The 25,964-nt window shown below is 15.5% G+C and overlaps 3 pseudogenes; all 3 read right to left on the minus strand.

The window, feature by feature from the left end:
• Positions 1–3,316: 3,316 nt before the first annotated feature.
• On the minus strand, positions 3,317–4,455 carry LOC132953432 (cytochrome b-like; annotated as a pseudogene).
• Positions 4,456–13,908: 9,453 nt separating this feature from the next.
• On the minus strand, positions 13,909–14,893 carry LOC132953433 (cytochrome c oxidase subunit 2-like; annotated as a pseudogene).
• An 8,038-nt stretch (positions 14,894–22,931) lies between these two features.
• Positions 22,932–24,070, minus strand: LOC132953434 (cytochrome b-like; annotated as a pseudogene).
• Positions 24,071–25,964: the final 1,894 nt, after the last annotated feature.

The raw sequence follows: 25,964 nt of genomic DNA on the forward strand, positions 1-25,964 counted from the left end.
TTGGAAAATTTATTTTTATTTACTTAAGTTTTATTGTTTAATTTAAAATTGTAATTTATTATAAATTCAATAAAATTAAAATTTAATTAAAAATTGCTTATTTTAATAATATTAAACCATATTATTATTATTTTATATATAAATATAATTTATTTTATTATAAAATTTTATTTTAATTAAGAAAATACATGAAATTTTTTGATTGTTAATAAGTTCTTAAAGGATTTTAATAATTCTCAGTATTAAAATATTAAATATTAAAGAGATTTAGATTTAATTATTAATTTAAGTATAAACTAAATATGTGCCAGCAGTTGCGGTTTAAACATAATATACAAGTAAAATAGTTTGGTTATTAGTATTAAGTATAATTTATAATTTAATTTTTTTTAATAAAGTAAAATTTAATTAAGAATTATTATTATAATTATTTTATTCTATTAAATTTTATTTAAAACTAGGATTAGATACCCTATTATAAAAGTTTAAATTAATTTACTAAAAAATTAATAGTTATGTTCTTTAAATTTAAAAAATTTGGCGGTATTTTAGTCTTATTAGAGGAACCTGTTTTTTAATTGATAATCCACGATTAATTTTACTTATTTTAAATAGTTCATATATCGCTGTCATGAATATATTTAAAAATTTATTTTCTTTGTTTATTTTTATGATTTATGTTAAGTCAAGATGTGGTTAATAAATAAGTTTATAATGGGTTACATTAAATTTTATTTTTGGATTTTAGATGAAAATTAAAATGAAATTGGATTTAATAGTAAATTTATTTATTTAATTAATATGAATAAAGATCTAAAATATGTACATATTGCCCGTCATTCTTATTAAAAATAAGACAAGTCGTAACAAAGTAAATGTACTGGAAAGTGTATTTAGAAAGATTATATTTTTTATAAATAAATATCTAAATTTAAGTATGTCATTTACAATGATAGGATGTTGTTAAACTTTATTTAAATTAAAGTTATTAATATATTTATTTTTTATTGATTTTTTATAAAAGTAATTTATTTATTTAGGGTTTTAGTATTAAGTAAAAATTAATTTTTAGATTTATAGTTTAATAGTATTGTAAAAGAATTAGTTAAATTTTAAAAAGAATATTTTTAGTACCTTTTGTATCAGGGTTAATTAAAATTTTTAATTTTTTTTTTAATTTCTCAAATTTTATAGAGTTAATTTTATTATTAATTTATTGTTTTATAAATATTTATAAAATAATATTAGTTTTGAAATTTAATTCGTTATATTATATTTAGTTATTTAAGATTTAAATTTAATTTAAAATTTTAAAAGTTATTTTGATTTTATATATTAATATTTTAAATTTAAATTATTTTAGGGATAAGCTTAAAATTTTTATATAATAATTTATTTATTTTAATAATTTATAGGAATAGAAATTTTTATTATAAGTTTGTAAAAATTTATTATTTATTTAGTTTTAATTTATTATAAATTTATTTATTTTTTTTATTAAATTTTATTAATTAATATTTAATTTTTAGTAATAATGATTAAATTAGTATAATTTATATTTATAAATTATGAATTCGGCAAAATTATTTTCATCTGTTTAACAAAAACATTGTATTAAGTTTAATTTAATATAGGATCTGCTCAATGATTTATTAAATAGCTGCAGTATTTTGACTGTGCAAAGGTAGCATAATAATTAGTCTTTTAATTGAGGACTTGTATGAAAGATTTGATGAGAAATAAACTTTATTATTTATATAATTAAAATTTTATTTTTAAGTAAAAAAGCTTAAATTATTTAAAGGGACGATAAGACCCTATAAAACTTTATAAATATTAATTTTAATTTTTTTGGATTATAAATATTTTAATTTTATTATTTATTTTATTGGGGTGATAAAAAAAATTATTAAACTTTTTTTAAAATTTTACATTATTTTAGTGATTATTTGAATTAAAATTTTTAATTATAGGAAAAAGTTACTTTAGGGATAACAGCGTAATTAATTTTTTAAGTTCAAATTTAAAAATTAGTTTTGCGACCTCGATGTTGAATTAAGATTAATCTTAGGTGCAAAATTTTAAGTATTAGGTCTGTTCGACCTTTAAATTCTTACATGATTTGAGTTCAAACCGGTGTAAGCCAGGTTGGTTTCTATCTTTTAAAAAATAATTTATTTTAGTACGAAAGGATTAAATAATTAAATTAAATTTTTTTATTAAGTGAATTAAATTAATTTAACTATTTTGGCAGATAATTGTGTTAAATTTAGAATTTAATTATATAATTTTAATTATAGATAGTAATTTTTATATTTATTATAATTATTAATTTTTTGATTTTATTTTTAATAGTTTTCATAAGAGTAGCTTTTTTTACTTTATTAGAACGTAAAGTTTTAGGTTATATTCAATTACGTAAAGGCCCTAATAAATTTTTTATTAAAGGTGTTTTTCAACCTATAGGTGATGGTTTAAAGTTATTTTTTAAAGAAGTTAATTATCCTAGAAATATAAATTTTTTAATTTTTATAATTTCCCCTATATTAGGTTTATTAATTTCTGTTTTTTTTTGATTTATTTATCCTTATATTGGTATAAATTATATTATAGGTTTTGGTTTAATTTATATGTTTTGTTGTTCGAGTTTAATAGTTTATATTTTTTTAATAATTAGATGATCATCTAATTCTAATTATTCAGTTTTAGGGATAATTCGTTTTATTTCTCAAATAATTTCTTATGAAGTAAGAATAATAATTATTATTATAAATTTAATATTTTTAATTAATAGATTTAATTTAAATGATTTTTATATTTATCAAATAAATTCTAAATTTTTTTTTTTTCTTTTTTTAATATTTATTTTATTATTAATTAGATTTTTAGCAGAAATGAATCGTTCTCCTTTTGATTTTTCTGAAGGAGAATCAGAATTAGTTTCTGGTTTTAATATTGAATTTAGAAGTTTATCTTTTATTTTTATTTTTATATCTGAATATATAAGAATTATATTTATAGGTATATTATTATGTGAAATATTTTTTGGTTTAATAATGAATAAATTTTATTTAAATATTTTTATTTTAACATTTATATTTTTAATTATTTGATTACGTGGGTTTTTACCACGTTTTCGTTATGATAAGTTAATATATTTAATTTGAAAATTAATTTTACCTTTATCTTTATTTTTATTTATATTTAATTTTTCTATTAAATTATTTAACTTATATCATTAATTTTAGTATTAAGTTAATAGAATTAATTTCTATTTTTTATTTTCAAAATAAATATTTTAAATAAATTAATTAACTGATTTTATTAAGTTAATAATTTATCTCATATTTTTATAATATAAAAATTAATAAAAAAATATGAAAAGTAAATTGTTGTAAAAATTTGACTTGTTGAAATAAAAGGATATTCAACTGGTTGTATACCAATTCATGTTAATATAAAAAATGTTATAATAAAAATTCAAAATAGAATTTTATTTATAGGATAAAATTTATTTCTTAAGAAGTTTTTTTTATTTAATAAAGGTATAATCAATAAAATTAAAATTGATAATATTAAGGCAATAACTCCTCCTAATTTATTAGGGATTGCTCGTAAAATTGAATATGAAAATAAAAAATATCATTCTGGTTGAATATGATTAGGCGTAATTATTGAATTTGCTATATCAAAATTATTATGATCATTTAATAAATAAGGAAAAATTAAAGTTAAAATGAAAAATATTCATATAAATATAATTAATCCAATTAAATCTTTAATTAAGAAATAAGGTGAAAATCTGATTTTATCAAAATTTCTATTAATACCTAATGGATTATTAGATCCTGTTATATGTAAAAAAAAAAGATGAATAAAAGTAAATAAAATAATAATAAAAGGTAAAATAAAGTGAATTGAAAAAAATCGTGTTAATGTAGCATTACTAATAGAGAAGCCTCCTCAAATTCAAATTACAATTGAATTTCCTAAATATGGAATTGCTGATAAAAGATTTGTAATTACTGTTGCACCTCAAAATGATATTTGTCCTCATGGTAATACATATCCTACAAAAGCTGTTATTATAGTTAATAATAATAATAATACTCCTACAATTCATGTTATTTTAAAATTAAATGAATTTATATAAATTCCTCGTCTAATATGAATATAAATTATAATAAAAAATATTGATGCCCCATTAGCATGGAAAGAACGAATTAATCATCCAAAATTAATATTTCGATTTATATTAATAATTCTTTGAAAAGCTAAGTTAATATCTGTTTTATAATGGAAAGCTAAAAATAATCCTGTTAAAATTTGATTAATTAAGCAGATTATTAATAAAGATCCAAAATTTCATATAAAACTAATTCTAGTAGGTGTTGGTAAGTTTAATATTGGTGATATAATTTTTATTATGTTTTTTTTCATTAATTGGTTTTTTGTCGAATTGGTCCTTTATTAATTTTTAATATTCAGATAATTAAAATTAATATAAAAAAAAGAATAAATATAATTATATAGATTAAAATATTATTAGGTATTATAAATATGTTTAATAAGTAAAAGTTATCTTCAAATATAAATTTATTTTCATAAATCATATTTTCTATATTTAGAGATAATTTAAAGTAAATTAATATTAAGAATATAAAAATTATTTTGTAAATTATGTTTTTATAATTTTTATTAATATTTAATTCATTAAAAGCAATTCTTGAGATATATAAAAAAATAATTATTAATCCTCCAATATATAAAATGAAAACTATAAATGAAATTCATGATGTTTTATTAATTAAATTAATTATTATAGTTAAAGTTATTGTTTGAATTAAAATAATTAAATTTGATCTAATAGGTGATTTCATTATTGTTAATATAATTGCTATAATTAAATTAGTTAATAAAATAATTTTTAAAATTCAGTATATATTTTAATTAAAATATTAATTTTGGAGATTAATGATAATATGTATATATTTATACTGATTTATTTTAAATAATTTTATAATTTTGATTTACAATATCAATGTTTTTTTTAAACTATTAAAATGATAAATTTATTTATTTTAGTTTTAATATTTATATTATTTTCTGGAGTCTTATTTTATATTTTTAATTTTAATCATTTATTAATAATACTTTTAGGATTAGAATATTTATTATTAATTTTATCTTTATTATTTTTGTTAAATTTAATAATATTTATTAAGCAATATATTTTATTATTAGTTTTTTTTATTTTTTGTATTAGTGAAAGAGTATTAGGTTTAACAATTTTGATTTTAATAGTTCGTATATATGGAAATGATTATATAAAATCATTAATAATTTTACAATGTTAATAATTTTAATATTAATTATTTTTAGAATGATTTTTTTTAGCTTGAAGGTTAAAAGATGATGATTAGCCCAGAATTTTTTTTTTTTTTTTTTTTTTTTTATATATTTTAAGATTCCAATATTCAATTATTTTTTAAATATTAGATATTTATTTGGTATAGATATATTTTCTTATTTAATATTTATATTAGGTATTTGGATTATTAGATTAGTTTATATTTCTAGACTTAATTTTAAAAATAATTATTTAAATTATTTTAATTTATTAATATTTATTTTTGTTATTATTTTTTATTTTTGTTTTTTTAGAAATAGTTTTTTTTTATTTTATATTTTTTATGAAATTAATTTAATTCCTGTAATTATTTTAATTTATGGTTGAGGATATCAATATGAGCGTTTTAAAGCTGGATTTTATTTATTTATTTATATAATTTTTTTTTCTTTACCTTTTTTTTCATGTTTATTAAGTTTAAATAATTTTAACTTTATATTTATGTATTATTTTGATTATTTAAATAATTTAAATTTTTATTTTTATATATTTTTAATAATAATTTTTTTAGTTAAAATACCTTTATTTATATTTCATATCTGATTACCTAAAGCTCATGTTGAAGCTCCTATTTGTGGTTCAATAATTTTAGCTGGTATTATATTAAAATTAGGTGGTTTTGGTATTTATCATATTTTAATGTTAATTTTTAAGATTAATCTTAAATTTAATTATTTATTAATTTCTTTATGTTTATTAGGAATAATAATTTTAAGATTAGTTTGTTTTTTTCAAAGAGATCTTAAAATTTTAATTGCTTATTCTTCTGTTGTTCATATAGGTTTAGTTATTATTGGGTTTTTAACTTTAAATAATTGAGGTTATTTTGGTTCATTAATTTTAATATTTGGTCATGGTTTATGTTCTTCTGGATTATTTTGTTTAAGAAATATTTGTTATTTACGTTTTAAAAGTCGTAGAATGTTTTTAAATAAAGGTTTAATTAATATTTATCCTTTTTTATCATTTTGATGATTTTTATTATGTTCTTCTAATATATCTTTTCCTCCTTCTTTAAATTTATTTGGTGAATTATTTTTATTAATTAGTTTAATAATTTGATTAGATTATTTTTATATATTTTATTTATTAATTATGATTTTAATATTTTTATATAGTCTTTATTTATATTTATATACTCAATATGGTAAATTATTTTTTAATATAAATTATTTAGTTTATATTAATTTAACAGAATATTTATTATTATTTATACATTGATTACCTTTGAATATAATTTTTTTAATTATAGAATTATTTTGTTATTTAAATAGTTTAATTAAAATATTAATTTGTGGAATTAAAGATTATATGTTATATTTAAATAATTAAATTTAATTTTTTTTTTTTTTTTTTTTTTTTTTTTTTTATATCATTTATTATTTTTTTTATTTTAGGCTTATTATTAATTTATTTTGATAAATTTTATTTTATTGAGTATATATTTTTTTTTTTTAATTCTTGTATAGTTTTATATGTTATTTTATTGGATTGAATATCTTTAATATTTATTTCTTTTGTATTTTTGATTTCTTCAATAATTTTATTGTATAGAATAGAATATATAAATTATGATTTTAATAAGAATCGATTTTTAATATTAATAAATTTTTTTATTATGTTTATATTTTTTTTAATTCTTAGTCCTAATTTAATTAGAATTTTGTTGGGTTGAGATGGTTTAGGAATGGTTTCTTTCTGTTTAGTTGTTTTTTATCAAAATAAAAAATCTTATAGTTCGGGATTGGTAACTGTTATTTTAAATCGTTTAGGTGATTTATTTATTATTATATCTATAATTTGAATATTAAATTTTGGTTCTTGAAATTTTATTTTAATTAATTATTATAGAAATTTAAATTATTTATTTTTTATTAGTTTGATAATTATATTTGCTTCTTTGACTAAAAGAGCTCAAATTCCTTTTTCTTCTTGGTTGCCTTTAGCTATAGCAGCTCCTACACCTGTTTCTTCTTTAGTTCATTCTTCTACTTTAGTAACTGCTGGTATTTATTTAATAATTCGGTTTAATGAAATTTTTTTAAATTTTTCTTTTTTAAATTATTTAATAGTAATTTCTTGTTTAACTATATTAATATCTGGTTTAAATGCAATTTTTGAATTTGATTTAAAGAAAATTATTGCTTTTTCTACTTTAAGTCAAATAAGTTTTATATTTATGATTTTATGTTTAGGTAAAATTGATATATGTTTTTTTTATTTATTAATACATGCTTTATTTAAATCTATAATATTTTTGAGATCTGGTATTTTAATTCTTAATATAAATAATAATCAAGATATTCGTAAAATAGGGGGATTAATTGATTATTTACCTTTTTGTGGTTTGATTTTTATATTTACTTTAATATCATTATGTGGTTTTCCTTTTTTCTGTAGTTTTTATTCTAAGGACTTGATTTTTGAATACTTTTTAATAATAAATTTGAATTTTTTTTTTTTTTTTTTTTTTTTTATTTTCTTTTTTTTTAACTTTTTTTTATTCAATTCGTGTAATTTATTATTTAATAATAATAAATTTTTCTATATTTAATTATTTAATGATTATTAAATTTGAAAGAAAAATCTTAATTATTAGTATAATATTTATTAGTTTTATTATGTTGTTTTTTGGTTCTTTTTTTATATGATTAATATTTTATAAATTTGATTTAATTTTATTAGAATTTAAATTTAAGATTTTAAGAGTATTAATTTTATTTTTTAGAATTTGATTTTTTTTTGAACTTAATAATTTTTTATTTTCTATAAAATATATATTTTCTTTATTTAATATTTTTTTTTTTAGATTAATATGAAATTTATTATTTTTTAAAGTAAATTTTTTTTTAAATAATTTTCTTTATATTGGATTTTTTACTTTAAAGGTTTTTGAAATTGGTTGAATTGAATATAATTTAAATAGAGGTTTAATTTATTTTTTTAAGAAAATAATTAGATTTAGACAGAGTATTTTTTTAAATAGTTATAAAGTTTATATTTTATTATTTTTTTTATGATTTTTAATTATTTTATTATTTAATTATTAAATTTAAATAGCTTAATTTAAGAGCATTATATTGAAGATATAAAGGTAAAATAAATTTTTTTAAATATTTTTAAAAATATTTGTTAGTTTTTCTAGTTAATTTAAAAATTAATTTTTAAAATTAAATGTAAAAAAAATTTTTAATTTTGGTGATAATTTTAAAATAAAGGTAAAATTCTAATTGTGTTAATTTTTGTTATTTTTAATAAAGATTAATTTTTGATTTAATTTTTTATAAATTTTTGTGTAAGGTAGTTACCTTTGCATATTTTTTTTTAAAAATATTTGTTAGTTTTTCTAGTTAATTTAAAAATTAATTTTTAAAATTAAATGTAAAAAAAATTTTTAATTTTGGTGATAATTTTAAAATAAAGGTAAAATTCTAATTGTGTTAATTTTTGTTATTTTTAATAAAGATTAATTTTTGATTTAATTTTTTATAAATTTTTGTGTAAGGTAGTTACCTTTGCATATTTTTTTTTAAAAATATTTGTTAGTTTTTCTAGTTAATTTAAAAATTAATTTTTAAAATTAAATGTAAAAAAAATTTTTAATTTTGGTGATAATTTTAAAATAAAGGTAAAATTCTAATTGTGTTAATTTTTGTTATTTTTAATAAAGATTAATTTTTGATTTAATTTTTTATAAATTTTTGTGTAAGGTAGTTACCTTTGCATATTTTTTTTTAAAAATATTTGTTAGTTTTTCTAGTTAATTTAAAAATTAATTTTTAAAATTAAATGTAAAAAAAATTTTTAATTTTGGTGATAATTTTAAAATAAAGGTAAAATTCTAATTGTGTTAATTTTTGTTATTTTTAATAAAGATTAATTTTTGATTTAATTTTTTATAAATTTTAGTGTAAGGTAGTTACCTTTGCATATTTTTTTTTAAAAATATTTGTTAGTTTTTCTAGTTAATTTAAAAATTAATTTTTAAAATTAAATGTAAAAAAAATTTTTAATTTTGGTGATAATTTTAAAATAAAGGTAAAATTCTAATTGTGTTAATTTTTGTTATTTTTAATAAAGATTAATTTTTGATTTAATTTTTTATAAATTTTTGTGTAAGGTAGTTACCTTTGCATATTTTTTTTTAAAAATATTTGTTAGTTTTTCTAGTTAATTTAAAAATTAATTTTTAAAATTAAATGTAAAAAAAATTTTTAATTTTGGTGATAATTTTAAAATAAAGGTAAAATTCTAATTGTGTTAATTTTTGTTATTTTTAATAAAGATTAATTTTTGATTTAATTTTTTATAAATTTTTGTGTAAGGTAGTTACCTTTGCATATTTTTTTTTAAAAATATTTGTTAGTTTTTCTAGTTAATTTAAAAATTAATTTTTAAAATTAAATGTAAAAAAAATTTTTAATTTCGGTGATAATTTTAAAATAAAGGTAAAATTCTAATTGTGTTAATTTTTGTTATTTTTAATAAAGATTAATTTTTGATTTAATTTTTTATAAATTTTTGTGTAAGGTAGTTACCTTTGCATATTTTTTTTTAAAAATATTTGTTAGTTTTTTTAGTTAATTTAAAAATTAATTTTTAAAATTAAATGTAAAAAAAATTTTTAATTTTGGTGATAATTTTAAAATAAAGGTAAAATTCTAATTGTGTTAATTTTTGTTATTTTTAATAAAGATTAATTTTTGATTTAATTTTTTATAAATTTTTGTGTAAGGTAGTTACCTTTGCATATTTTTTTTTAAAAATATTTGTTAGTTTTTCTAGTTAATTTAAAAATTAATTTTTAAAATTAAATGTAAAAAAAATTTTTAATTTTGGTGATAATTTTAAAATAAAGGTAAAATTCTAATTGTGTTAATTTTTGTTATTTTTAATAAAGATTAATTTTTGATTTAATTTTTTATAAATTTTTGTGTAAGGTAGTTACCTTTGCATATTTTTTTTTAAAAATATTTGTTAGTTTTTCTAGTTAATTTAAAAATTAATTTTTAAAATTAAATGTAAAAAAAATTTTTAATTTCGGTGATAATTTTAAAATAAAGGTAAAATTCTAATTGTGTTAATTTTTGTTATTTTTAATAAAGATTAATTTTTGATTTAATTTTTTATAAATTTTTGTGTAAGGTAGTTACCTTTGCATATTTTTTTTTAAAAATATTTGTTAGTTTTTTTAGTTAATTTAAAAATTAATTTTTAAAATTAAATGTAAAAAAAATTTTTAATTTTGGTGATAATTTTAAAATAAAGGTAAAATTCTAATTGTGTTAATTTTTGTTATTTTTAATAAAGATTAATTTTTGATTTAATTTTTTATAAATTTTTGTGTAAGGTAGTTACCTTTGCATATTTTTTTTTAAAAATATTTGTTAGTTTTTCTAGTTAATTTAAAAATTAATTTTTAAAATTAAATGTAAAAAAAATTTTTAATTTTGGTGATAATTTTAAAATAAAGGTAAAATTCTAATTGTGTTAATTTTTGTTATTTTTAATAAAGATTAATTTTTGATTTAATTTTTTATAAATTTTTGTGTAAGGTAGTTACCTTTGCATATTTTTTTTTAAAAATATTTGTTAGTTTTTCTAGTTAATTTAAAAATTAATTTTTAAAATTAAATGTAAAAAAAATTTTTAATTTTGGTGATAATTTTAAAATAAAGGTAAAATTCTAATTGTGTTAATTTTTGTTATTTTTAATAAAGATTAATTTTTGATTTAATTTTTTATAAATTTTTGTGTAAGGTAGTTACCTTTGCATATTTTTTTTTAAAAATATTTGTTAGTTTTTTTAGTTAATTTAAAAATTAATTTTTAAAATTAAATGTAAAAAAAATTTTTAATTTTGGTGATAATTTTAAAATAAAGGTAAAATTCTAATTGTGTTAATTTTTGTTATTTTTAATAAAGATTAATTTTTGATTTAATTTTTTATAAATTTTTGTGTAAGGTAGTTACCTTTGCATATTTTTTTTTAAAAATATTTGTTAGTTTTTCTAGTTAATTTAAAAATTAATTTTTAAAATTATTATTTATAAATAAAAATTATTTTTATATTGAAAATATAATGTTTTAATTAAACTAATAAATAAATTAAAGATTAAACATTTTAAATGCTTTAAAAGATAGTTAGCAGCTTCTTTTTTTTTAAAATCTTTTTAATTGGAATTTTTTTCAATATTATTATTAACAGTAATAAACCTCTTTTTGGTTTCAATTAATAAATAAGGATTTTGATAATCTATTATTAAGTCGAAATTAATATGTAAAATATTACTTCTTATTTAAGATAAATTATATAATAATTTTTAAAAGCAAATTAAATGTTATAAATTTTAACTATTATCCTTTAAATTTTTCAATTTAATGATCCAAATTTTCATTCATAAAAAATAGTAATAATTATAAATATAAAAAATATTATGAATATAATATTGAAATATAGTATATTAGAGATTTTGAAATTTATAATTATTGGTAGAATAATTGAGATTTCAATATCAAAAATTAAAAAGATAATTGCAATCAAATAAAAATTTAAGGAAAATGGAATTCGTGATTTATTAAATGGATCAAATCCACATTCAAATGGTGCTGATTTGTTGTAGTTAAATTTTATTTTTATATTGATTAAAATTATAATTGAAAATAAAATTAGTATAATAATAAATATTGTTAATATTGATATTAAATTTAATATAATTATTTTATTTAAAAATTAAACTTTTTGATTGGAAATCAAATATACTATTTATATATATTAATAAAATTAATTATTTCATCAGTAGAAAGTTATATATAAAAATAATCAAATAATATCAATGAAATGTCAATATCAAGCAGCTAATTCAAATCTGATGTGATGAATATATGAAAAATGTATTTTTATTATACGTATTAAATTGATTATTAGGAAAATTGTTCCAATAATAACGTGTAAACCATGGAATCCTGTTGCTATATAAAATGATGATCCAAAAATTGAGTCTGAAAATGTAAATGTTGCTTGTTTATATTCTAATATTTGAAGTAATAAAAAATAGATACTTAAAATAATTGTTATATTTATAAAAATAATTGTTTTTTTTTTTGAATTATTTAATAAGTAAAGATGAGTTAATGTTACAGTGAATCTTGATGTTAATAAAATAATTGTATTTAGTAATGGGATTAATAATGGATTGAAAAAATTAATGTTTTTAGGAGGTCAGTTTAATCCTAATTCAATTGATGGTGCTAAAGAATTATGTAAAAAATTTCAAAAAAATGAAATAAATAAAAATATTTCAGAAATAATAAATAAGATTATTCTAAATTTAATTAGATTTATAATATAAAAATTATGATTACCTTGAAATGTTCTTTCTCGAATTACATCTCGTCATCATAAGATTGAAATAGTAATAATTAAAATTAAATTTATTAATGATATTAAATTAAATTTAAAATTTATAATTATGATATTTGAAATCATTAAATTAAAAGTATTTAAAGCTATTAAAATTGGTCATGGACTTAAATTTAGAATAAAATAAGGTTGATTAATTTTTATCATTATTCTCTAGAATATAAAGATGAAAGAATTGAAAATACATATCTTTGGATTAAGGCTACACATAATTCAAAAATTATTATAAATATTTGAATTAAAATAATAATGATTATTATTGAATTAAAGTTTAATAATGTTATAAGTAAGTGTCCTGCAATTAAATTTGCAGTTAGACGAATAGATAAAGAAAATGGTCGAATAATAATTCTTATTGTTTCAATGATTGTTATTAATGGGGCTAAATAAATTGGTGTATTAAGTGGAATTAAATGTGCAATTATATTTTTTGTATTTTTACATGTTGAAAAAATAATGTAAAATAATCAGAATGGTAAAGCTAAAGTAATTGAAAAAATTATATGACTTGATGATGAAAAAATATAAGGAAATAATCTAAAAAAGTTATTAAGTAAAATAAATATAAATAATGCAATAAATATAAATGCAGGTGATTTAGTTTTTTTTATTTTATATAATATTAATATTTCGTTATTTAATATATTAAAAATTTTAAATATAAATCAATTTATTCGATTTGGTATAATTCATAAAAAATTTGGTATTATTAAAATAATTAATAAAGTTCTAATTCAATTTAATTCTAAATTAAAAACTTTTGTTGAAGGGTCAAAAATATTAAATAAATTTATTATAATTTTTTATGTTATTTTTAAATGAAATTTTAATTTTTATATTTTTAATAAAATTAAAGTATAATAGATTTATAATTAAATAGAATATAGAAAAAAAAAATATAAATAGAATTAATCAATTTATTGGTGCTATTTGAGGGATTAAGTGATATAAATAAATAATTTTAATTTGACAAATTAATGTTATAACTTTAACTAATCTCTTTCATTAGAAGTAATTGCTAATTTACTATATTTTGATTTAAGAGATCATTACTTTGCTTTTCAGTCATCTAATGAGTTAAAAGTTTTTAATTCAATAGATAAATTTATTTAAATTAATTGATTCAATCTGAATTGGTATAAATCTATGATTAATTCCGCAAATTTCTGAACATTGACCAAAGTATATTCCAGGACGATTTATAAAAAGATTAATTTGGTTTATTCGTCCTGGAATTGCATCAATTTTAATTGCTAAACTTGGAATAGTTCAAGAGTGAATAACATCATCTGATGAAATTAAAAGTCGAATATTAAATTTAAATGGGATAATAGTTTTATTATCTACTTCAATTAAACGGAAATTTTCTTTATTTAAATCATTAATTATATATGATTCAAATTCAATATTTGAAAAATCTGAGTATTCATAGGATCAAAATCATTGATGCCCAAAAATTTTAATTGTTAAAATAGGACATTTAATTTCATCTATTAAATATAATAAATGTAAAGAAGGTATGGCAATAAAAATTAAAATAATAGGTGGAGTTGTTGTTCAAATAAACTCAATTATTTGATTTTCTGAAATTTTAATATTAATAAATTTATTGTTTATAATAAATAATATTATGTAAGTAATTGTTGATATAATTATAATAATAATAAAAATTGTATGATCATGAAAAAAAATTAATTGTTCTATTAATGGCGAATTTCTATTTTGAAATCTTAGTTTTAATCAAGTTATAATTTCTAAAAAAAGATTATTCTTTATAAATGAATTTTAAGTTCATTGCATATAATTTCTGCCATATTAGAAATTAATAATTAAAGGTAATTCTGAATATGAATGTTCTAATGGAGGTAAATTATGAATTCATTCAATAGAGTTTCTTAAATTTAATTTGAAAATTGTTGTTTTTTTTAAAAAAATTCTATTTCAAATTGAATAAATTAAAATGATAATTCTAAATGTTGAAATTATTGATCCAATTGATGAAATTATATTTCATAATAAAAAATTATTAGGATAATCTGTATAACGTCGAGGTATTCCATTTAAACCTAAAAAATGTTGGGGGAAAAAAGTTAAATTTACTCCAATAAATATTAAAATAAATTGAATTTTTAAAATAAAGTTATTTATAGAAAATCCTGTAAAAATTGGGAATCAATGAATTAGTCTAGCAATAATTGCAAATACAATTCCTATAGATAATACATAATGAAAATGAGCTACTACATAATAAGTATCATGAAGAATAATATCAATAGATGAATTAGCAAGAATAACTCCTGTTAAGCCACCAATTGTAAATAGAAAAATGAAACCTAAAGATCAAATTGTTGAGGGTGAAAAATTAATTTTAGATCCATAAATAGTAGCTAATCATCTAAAAATTTTAATTCCTGTAGGAATGGCAATAATTATAGTTGCTGATGTAAAATATGCTCGTGTATCAACATCTATACCAATTGTAAATATATGATGAGCTCATACAATAAATCCTAATAATCCAATAGTTAATATTGCATAAATTATTCTAATATTACCAAATGTTTCATTTTTATTTCTTTCTTGACTAATAATATGTGAAATTAATCCAAATCCAGGTAAAATTAAAATATAAACTTCAGGATGTCCAAAGAATCAAAATAAATGTTGATAAAGAATAGGATCTCCTCCTCCTGCTGGATCAAAAAATGAAGTGTTTAAATTTCGATCAGTTAATAATATTGTAATAGCACCAGCTAAGACTGGTAAAGATAAAATTAATAAAATAGCTGTAATTAAAATTGATCAAGGGAAAAGAGGAATTTGATTTAATTTTATATTATTTGGTATTATATTAAGAATTGTACAAATAAAGTTAATTGCTCCTAAAATTGAGGAGATTCCTGCTAAATGTAAGGAAAAAATAGTTAAATCAACTGAAATATTATTATGTGCAATGTTATTTGATAAAGGTGGATAAATAGTTCATCCTGTTCCTGTTCCATTATTAATTAAAAAACTACAAATTATTATTATTAATGATGGGGGTAATAATCAAAATCTAATGTTATTTAAACGTGGGAATGATATATCAGGACAACCTATTATTATAGGAATTAATCAATTTCCAAATCCACCAATTACAATTGGTATTGTTATAAAAAAAATTATAATAAAAGCATGAATTGTTACAATTACATTATATAATTGGTTATTATTAATAATAGAATTAATTTGTCTTAGTTCTAGACGAATTAAAATTCTAAGAGATGATCCAATTATACCTGATCAAATACCAAATAAAAAGTATAAAGTTCCAATATCTTTATGATTAGTTGAAAAAATTCATTTTATAGATAAAATGGCTGATAATAGGTTGTAAATTGTAAATTTATATATAGATTAAATAATCTTTTTATCATTAAATCTTATATTCATATTAAATGATATTAAATTGCAAATTTAAAGGTATTAATTATTTAATTAAGGTTTAAAATATAATATTTTTAATTTTGAAGATTAATAGTTTATTTAGTTAACTTAAAACCTTAATAAATAAATAAGTAACTAAAAAATAATCTAAAAAAATTTATTAATATAATGAAATCATAATTGTTTTTTTTATATATTAGATATCATTTATTAAAAAGATTAAAATTAAATAATATAAAATAAGTTAATTTAATATAAAAAAGTAAATTTAAAATAGTTAGTATAATTAATATTATTATAATAATATATATATTATTATAGATTAAAGTTTTAATTAGTATTCATTTTATTAAAAATCCTATTATGGGAGGTAAACCTATAATTGAAAAAATTAATATTAATATATTTAATTTGAAAAAAAAATTTAAATTAAATAGTTTTATTTGATTAATATAATTAACATTATAATTATTAAGTATTTTAATAATTAAAAAATTTAATAAAGAATAAATTAAAAAGTAATTAATTCATAAATTTTCATTTATTAAAATTGCAAATAGTATTCAGGTAGTATTATTAATTGATGATATAGCTAAAATTTTACGTATTGAATTTTGATTTAAACCAAAAATTGAATTTATTGAGATTAATACAATTAAAAAAATTATATTTTTATTAATATTTAAATAAGAAATTATAATTAAAGGTGTGATTTTTTGTCAAGTTATTATTAATAAACATGATATTCAATTCAGTCCTTCTATTATTGAAGGTAATCATAAATGAAAAGGTATTAATCTTAATTTTATTAATAGTGATATTATAATTAAAATATTATCATTATTTATAAATAATAGATTTTTATTAATTAAAAAAATTAGTAATAAAATTGAAGCAAAAGCTTGAATTAAAAAATATTTTATTGTAGCTTCAATTGAGTAAATTGATGACTTAAAGTTTAAAATTGGAATAATTGAAAATAGATTTAATTCTAATCCTATTCATATTGATAATCAATTTGATGCTGAAATTGATATTAAAGTTCTAAATATTAATAATGTAAAAAATATAATTTTTGTTAAATTTAAATTTATCAGAAAAAAGAATTTTATTCTATATTTGAAGTATGAATCCAAAAGCTTATTTTAGCTTATTTTTCTTTATGATATATACTTAGGTGTTTATGCATATAAATTTTTGAAATTTATGGATTAGATAGTTTCTTAAAGTATAATAAAAGTATATATAATACATGATTTACTCTATCAAAGTAACCCTTTTTCAGGCATTTTATTTTTAAAAATATTGTTTAGTAAAAAAATGTTTCTTGGTTTAGATAGAGATTGGGAATAATCTCAATAAAATTTTAAAAAAAATATGTTTTAGTGAGGCATGACGTTTGTAATTGTCTAAAAAGGGGGGCGTAGCCCTCCTTTAAAAAAAAAAGAAAGAAGAAAGAGTATATAGAGGATTTATTAATATATATAGTAGTATACATATATAGACTTCATATATATATAGTATATATATATAATACATATATACATCTATATAGCTTATATTATATATATATATATATATATATATAAATCCTTATATAGTAATATTATCTATACATCTTATATATATATATATATATGTATATAAATCCTTATATGAATATATACATATATTTATTGTATATATATATATAAGGTTTCTAGTTTGAAAATTCAATTATTTGAAAAATTAAAGTAGGAATAGTCGTATAAATTAACTAAAAAAAGTATATTTTTTTTAGCTATAAAATTAATTTTAATTTGTTAGAAATGTCCATTATTAAAAAAAAATATGTTGAAAAATTACAATTTTAGTTTTTTTACTTTAAAAAGTTGAGTTAAATTATTAAAAATTGTATAATTTGGTTTTTCAAAAATTGCAAAAATAAAAATTCTTTATTCGATTTTTTATCATAATTCGTTAACTAAAATATTTTTGTGAGAAATTTTTGGGTATAACTACATAATTGTGTATGATTTTTGTCTTCAAATTTGGAAAATTTATTTTTATTTATTCGAGTTTTATTGTTTAATTTAAAATTTTAGCTCATTAAATGTATAAACCTGATTACAGAAAATATTTATATTTTATTAAAATTTTAATTTAGGAATTAATCAGTATATAAATATTTAAATATATGTAAATAGTCGTATAAATTAACTAAAAAAAGTATACTTTTTTTATCTATAAAATTAATTTTAATTTGTTAGAAATGTCCATTATTAAAAAAAAATATGTTGAAAAATTACAATTTTAGTTTTTTTACTTTAAAAAGTTGAGTTAAATTATTAAAAATTGTATAATTTGGTTTTTCAAAAATTGCAAAAATAAAAATTCTTTATTCGATTTTTTATCATAATTCGTTAACTAAAATATTTTTGTGAGAAATTTTTGGGTATAACTACATAATTGTGTATGATTTTTGTCTTCAAATTTGGAAAATTTATTTTTATTTATTCGAGTTTTATTGTTTAATTTAAAATTTTAGTTCATTAAATGTATAAACCTGATTACAGAAAATATTTATATTTTATTAAAATTTTAATTTAGGAATTAATCAGTATATAAATATTTAAATATATGTAAATAGTCGTATAAATTAACTAAAAAAAGTATACTTTTTTTATCTATAAAATTAATTTTAATTTGTTAGAAATGTCCATTATTAAAAAAAAATATGTTGAAAAATTACAATTTTAGTTTTTTTACTTTAAAAAGTTGAGTTAAATTATTAAAAATTGTATAATTTGGTTTTTCAAAAATTGCAAAAATAAAAATTCTTTATTCGATTTTTTATCATAATTCGTTAACTAAAATATTTTTGTGAGAAATTTTTGGGTATAACTACATAATTGTGTATGATTTTTGTCTTCAAATTTGGAAAATTTATTTTTATTTATTCGAGTTTTATTGTTTAATTTAAAATTTTAGCTCATTAAATGTATAAACCTGATTACAGAAAATATTTATATTTTATTAAAATTTCAATTTAGGAATTAATCAGTATATAAATATTTAAATATATGTAAATAGTCGTATAAATTAACTAAAAAAAGTATACTTTTTTTATCTATAAAATTAATTTTAATTTGTTAGAAATGTCCATTATTAAAAAAAAATATGTTGAAAAATTACAATTTAGTTTTTTTATTTTAAAAAGTTGAGTTAAATTATTAAAAATTGTATAATTTGGTTTTTCAAAAATTGTAAAAATAAAAATTCTTTATTCGATTTTTTATCATAATTCGTTAATTAAAATATTTTTGTGAGAAATTTTTGGGTATAACTACATAATTGTGTATAATTTTTGTCTTCAAATTTGGAAAATTTATTTTTATTTACTTAAGTTTTATTGTTTAATTTAAAATTGTAATTTATTATAAATTCAATAAAATTAAAATTTAATTAAAAATTGCTTATTTTAATAATATTAAACCATATTATTATTATTTTATATATAAATATAATTTATTTTATTATAAAATTTTATTTAATTAAGAAAATACATGAAATTTTTTGATTGTTAATAAGTTCTTAAAGGATTTTAATAATTCTCAGTATTAAATATTAAATATTAAAGAGATTTAGATTTAATTATTAATTTAAGTATAAACTAAATATGTGCCAGCAGTTGCGGTTAAACATAATATACAAGTAAAATAGTTTGGTTATTAGTATTAAGTATAATTTATAATTTAATTTTTTTTAATAAAGTAAAATTTAATTAAGAATTATTATTATAATTATTTTATTCTATTAAATTTTATTTAAAACTAGGATTAGATACCCTATTATAAAAGTTTAAATTAATTTACTAAAAAATTAATAGTTATGTTCTTTAAATTTAAAAAATTTGGCGGTATTTTAGTCTTATTAGAGGAACCTGTTTTTTAATTGATAATCCACGATTAATTTTACTTATTTTAAATAGTTCATATATCGCTGTCATGAATATATTTAAAAATTTATTTTCTTTGTTTATTTTTATGATTTATGTTAAGTCAAGATGTGGTTAATAAATAAGTTTATAATGGGTTACATTAAATTTTATTTTTGGATTTTAGATGAAAATTAAAATGAAATTGGATTTAATAGTAAATTTATTTATTTAATTAATATGAATAAAGATCTAAAATATGTACATATTGCCCGTCATTCTTATTAAAAATAAGACAAGTCGTAACAAAGTAAATGTACTGGAAAGTGTATTTAGAAAGATTATATTTTTTATAAATAAATATCTAAATTTAAGTATGTCATTTACAATGATAGGATGTTGTTAAACTTTATTTAAATTAAAGTTATTAATATATTTATTTTTTATTGATTTTTTATAAAAGTAATTTATTTATTTAGGGTTTTAGTATTAAGTAAAAATTAATTTTTAGATTTATAGTTTAATAGTATTGTAAAAGAATTAGTTAAATTTTAAAAAGAATATTTTTAGTACCTTTTGTATCAGGGTTAATTAAAATTTTTAATTTTTTTTTAATTTCTCAAAATTTATAGAGTTAATTTTATTATTAATTTATTGTTTTATAAATATTTATAAAATAATATTAGTTTTGAAATTTAATTCGTTATATTATATTTAGTTATTTAAGATTTAAATTTAATTTAAAATTTTAAAAGTTATTTTGATTTTATATATTAATATTTTAAATTTAAATTATTTTAGGGATAAGCTTAAAATTTTTATATAATAATTTATTTATTTTAATAATTTATAGGAATAGAAATTTTTATTATAAGTTTGTAAAAATTTATTATTTATTTAGTTTTAATTTATTATAAATTTATTTATTTTTTTTATTAAATTTTATTAATTAATATTTAATTTTTAGTAATAATGATTAAATTAGTATAATTTATATTTATAAATTATGAATTCGGCAAAAATTATTTTCATCTGTTTAACAAAAACATTGTATTAAGTTTAATTTAATATAGGATCTGCTCAATGATTTATTAAATAGCTGCAGTATTTTGACTGTGCAAAGGTAGCATAATAATTAGTCTTTTAATTGAGGACTTGTATGAAAGATTTGATGAGAAATAAACTTTATTATTTATATAATTAAAATTTTATTTTTAAGTAAAAAAGCTTAAATTATTTAAAGGGACGATAAGACCCTATAAAACTTTATAAATATTAATTTTAATTTTTTTGGATTATAAATATTTTAATTTTATTATTTATTTTATTGGGGTGATAAAAAAAATTATTAAACTTTTTTTAAAATTTTACATTATTTAGTGATTATTTGAATTAAAATTTTTAATTATAGGAAAAAGTTACTTTAGGGATAACAGCGTAATTAATTTTTTAAGTTCAAATTTAAAAATTAGTTTGCGACCTCGATGTTGAATTAAGATTAATCTTAGGTGCAAAATTTTAAGTATTAGGTCTGTTCGACCTTTAAATTCTTACATGATTTGAGTTCAAACCGGTGTAAGCCAGGTTGGTTTCTATCTTTTAAAAAATAATTTATTTTAGTACGAAAGGATTAAATAATTAAATTAAATTTTTTTATTAAGTGAATTAAATTAATTTAACTATTTTGGCAGATAATTGTGTTAAATTTAGAATTTAATTATATAATTTTAATTATAGATAGTAATTTTTATATTTATTATAATTATTAATTTTTTGATTTTATTTTTAATAGTTTTCATAAGAGTAGCTTTTTTTACTTTATTAGAACGTAAAGTTTTAGGTTATATTCAATTACGTAAAGGCCCTAATAAATTTTTTATTAAAGGTGTTTTTCAACCTATAGGTGATGGTTTAAAGTTATTTTTTAAAGAAGTTAATTATCCTAGAAATATAAATTTTTTAATTTTTATAATTTCCCCTATATTAGGTTTATTAATTTCTGTTTTTTTTTGATTTATTTATCCTTATATTGGTATAAATTATATTATAGGTTTTGGTTTAATTTATATGTTTTGTTGTTCGAGTTTAATAGTTTATATTTTTTTAATAATTAGATGATCATCTAATTCTAATTATTCAGTTTTAGGGATAATTCGTTTTATTTCTCAAATAATTTCTTATGAAGTAAGAATAATAATTATTATTATAAATTTAATATTTTTAATTAATAGATTTAATTTAAATGATTTTTATATTTATCAAATAAATTCTAAATTTTTTTTTTTTCTTTTTTTAATATTTATTTTATTATTAATTAGATTTTTAGCAGAAATGAATCGTTCTCCTTTTGATTTTTCTGAAGGAGAATCAGAATTAGTTTCTGGTTTTAATATTGAATTTAGAAGTTTATCTTTTATTTTTATTTTTATATCTGAATATATAAGAATTATATTTATAGGTATATTATTATGTGAAATATTTTTTGGTTTAATAATGAATAAATTTTATTTAAATATTTTTATTTTAACATTTATATTTTTAATTATTTGATTACGTGGGTTTTTACCACGTTTTCGTTATGATAAGTTAATATATTTAATTTGAAAATTAATTTTACCTTTATCTTTATTTTTATTTATATTTAATTTTTCTATTAAATTATTTAACTTATATCATTAATTTTAGTATTAAGTTAATAGAATTAATTTCTATTTTTTATTTTCAAAATAAATATTTTAAATAAATTAATTAACTGATTTTATTAAGTTAATAATTTATCTCATATTTTTATAATATAAAAATTAATAAAAAAATATGAAAAGTAAATTGTTGTAAAAATTTGACTTGTTGAAATAAAAGGATATTCAACTGGTTGTATACCAATTCATGTTAATATAAAAAATGTTATAATAAAAATTCAAAATAGAATTTTATTTATAGGATAAAATTTATTTCTTAAGAAGTTTTTTTTATTTAATAAAGGTATAATCAATAAAATTAAAATTGATAATATTAAGGCAATAACTCCTCCTAATTTATTAGGGATTGCTCGTAAAATTGAATATGAAAATAAAAAATATCATTCTGGTTGAATATGATTAGGCGTAATTATTGAATTTGCTATATCAAAATTATTATGATCATTTAATAAATAAGGAAAAATTAAAGTTAAAATGAAAAATATTCATATAAATATAATTAATCCAATTAAATCTTTAATTAAGAAATAAGGTGAAAATCTGATTTTATCAAAATTTCTATTAATACCTAATGGATTATTAGATCCTGTTATATGTAAAAAAAAAAGATGAATAAAAGTAAATAAAATAATAATAAAAGGTAAAATAAAGTGAATTGAAAAAAATCGTGTTAATGTAGCATTACTAATAGAGAAGCCTCCTCAAATTCAAATTACAATTGAATTTCCTAAATATGGAATTGCTGATAAAAGATTTGTAATTACTGTTGCACCTCAAAATGATATTTGTCCTCATGGTAATACATATCCTACAAAAGCTGTTATTATAGTTAATAATAATAATAATACTCCTACAATTCATGTTATTTTAAAATTAAATGAATTTATATAAATTCCTCGTCTAATATGAATATAAATTATAATAAAAAATATTGATGCCCCATTAGCATGGAAAGAACGAATTAATCATCCAAAATTAATATTTCGATTTATATTAATAATTCTTTGAAAAGCTAAGTTAATATCTGTTTTATAATGGAAAGCTAAAAATAATCCTGTTAAAATTTGATTAATTAAGCAGATTATTAATAAAGATCCAAAATTTCATATAAAACTAATTCTAGTAGGTGTTGGTAAGTTTAATATTGGTGATATAATTTTTATTATGTTTTTTTTCATTAATTGGTTTTTTGTCGAATTGGTCCTTTATTAATTTTTAATATTCAGATAATTAAAATTAATATAAAAAAAAGAATAAATATAATTATATAGATTAAAATATTATTAGGTATTATAAATATGTTTAATAAGTAAAAGTTATCTTCAAATATAAATTTATTTTCATAAATCATATTTTCTATATTTAGAGATAATTTAAAGTAAATTAATATTAAGAATATAAAAATTATTTTGTAAATTATGTTTTTATAATTTTTATTAATATTTAATTCATTAAAAGCAATTCTTGAGATATATAAAAAAATAATTATTAATCCTCCAATATATAAAATGAAAACTATAAATGAAATTCATGATGTTTTATTAATTAAATTAATTATTATAGTTAAAGTTATTGTTTGAATTAAAATAATTAAATTTGATCTAATAGGTGATTTCATTATTGTTAATATAATTGCTATAATTAAATTAGTTAATAAAATAATTTTTAAAATTCAGTATATATTTTAATTAAAATATTAATTTTGGAGATTAATGATAATATGTATATATTTATACTGATTTATTTTAAATAATTTTATAATTTTGATTTACAATATCAATGTTTTTTTTAAACTATTAAAATGATAAATTTATTTATTTTAGTTTTAATATTTATATTATTTTCTGGAGTCTTATTTTATATTTTTAATTTTAATCATTTATTAATAATACTTTTAGGATTAGAATATTTATTATTAATTTTATCTTTATTATTTTTGTTAAATTTAATAATATTTATTAAGCAATATATTTTATTATTAGTTTTTTTTATTTTTTGTATTAGTGAAAGAGTATTAGGTTTAACAATTTTGATTTTAATAGTTCGTATATATGGAAATGATTATATAAAATCATTAATAATTTTACAATGTTAATAATTTTAATATTAATTATTTTTAGAATGATTTTTTTTAGCTTGAAGGTTAAAAGATGATGATTAGCCCAGAATTTTTTTTTTTTTTTTTTTTTTTTTTATATATTTTAAGATTCCAATATTCAATTATTTTTTAAATATTAGATATTTATTTGGTATAGATATATTTTCTTATTTAATATTTATATTAGGTATTTGGATTATTAGATTAGTTTATATTTCTAGACTTAATTTTAAAAATAATTATTTAAATTATTTTAATTTATTAATATTTATTTTTGTTATTATTTTTTATTTTTGTTTTTTTAGAAATAGTTTTTTTTTATTTTATATTTTTTATGAAATTAATTTAATTCCTGTAATTATTTTAATTTATGGTTGAGGATATCAATATGAGCGTTTTAAAGCTGGATTTTATTTATTTATTTATATAATTTTTTTTTCTTTACCTTTTTTTTCATGTTTATTAAGTTTAAATAATTTTAACTTTATATTTATGTATTATTTTGATTATTTAAATAATTTAAATTTTTATTTTTATATATTTTTAATAATAATTTTTTTAGTTAAAATACCTTTATTTATATTTCATATCTGATTACCTAAAGCTCATGTTGAAGCTCCTATTTGTGGTTCAATAATTTTAGCTGGTATTATATTAAAATTAGGTGGTTTTGGTATTTATCATATTTTAATGTTAATTTTTAAGATTAATCTTAAATTTAATTATTTATTAATTTCTTTATGTTTATTAGGAATAATAATTTTAAGATTAGTTTGTTTTTTTCAAAGAGATCTTAAAATTTTAATTGCTTATTCTTCTGTTGTTCATATAGGTTTAGTTATTATTGGGTTTTTAACTTTAAATAATTGAGGTTATTTTGGTTCATTAATTTTAATATTTGGTCATGGTTTATGTTCTTCTGGATTATTTTGTTTAAGAAATATTTGTTATTTACGTTTTAAAAGTCGTAGAATGTTTTTAAATAAAGG

Source organism: Metopolophium dirhodum, unplaced genomic scaffold (assembly GCF_019925205.1).
Source record: "Metopolophium dirhodum isolate CAU unplaced genomic scaffold, ASM1992520v1 scaffold39, whole genome shotgun sequence".
NCBI lineage: Eukaryota > Metazoa > Arthropoda > Insecta > Hemiptera > Aphididae > Metopolophium > Metopolophium dirhodum.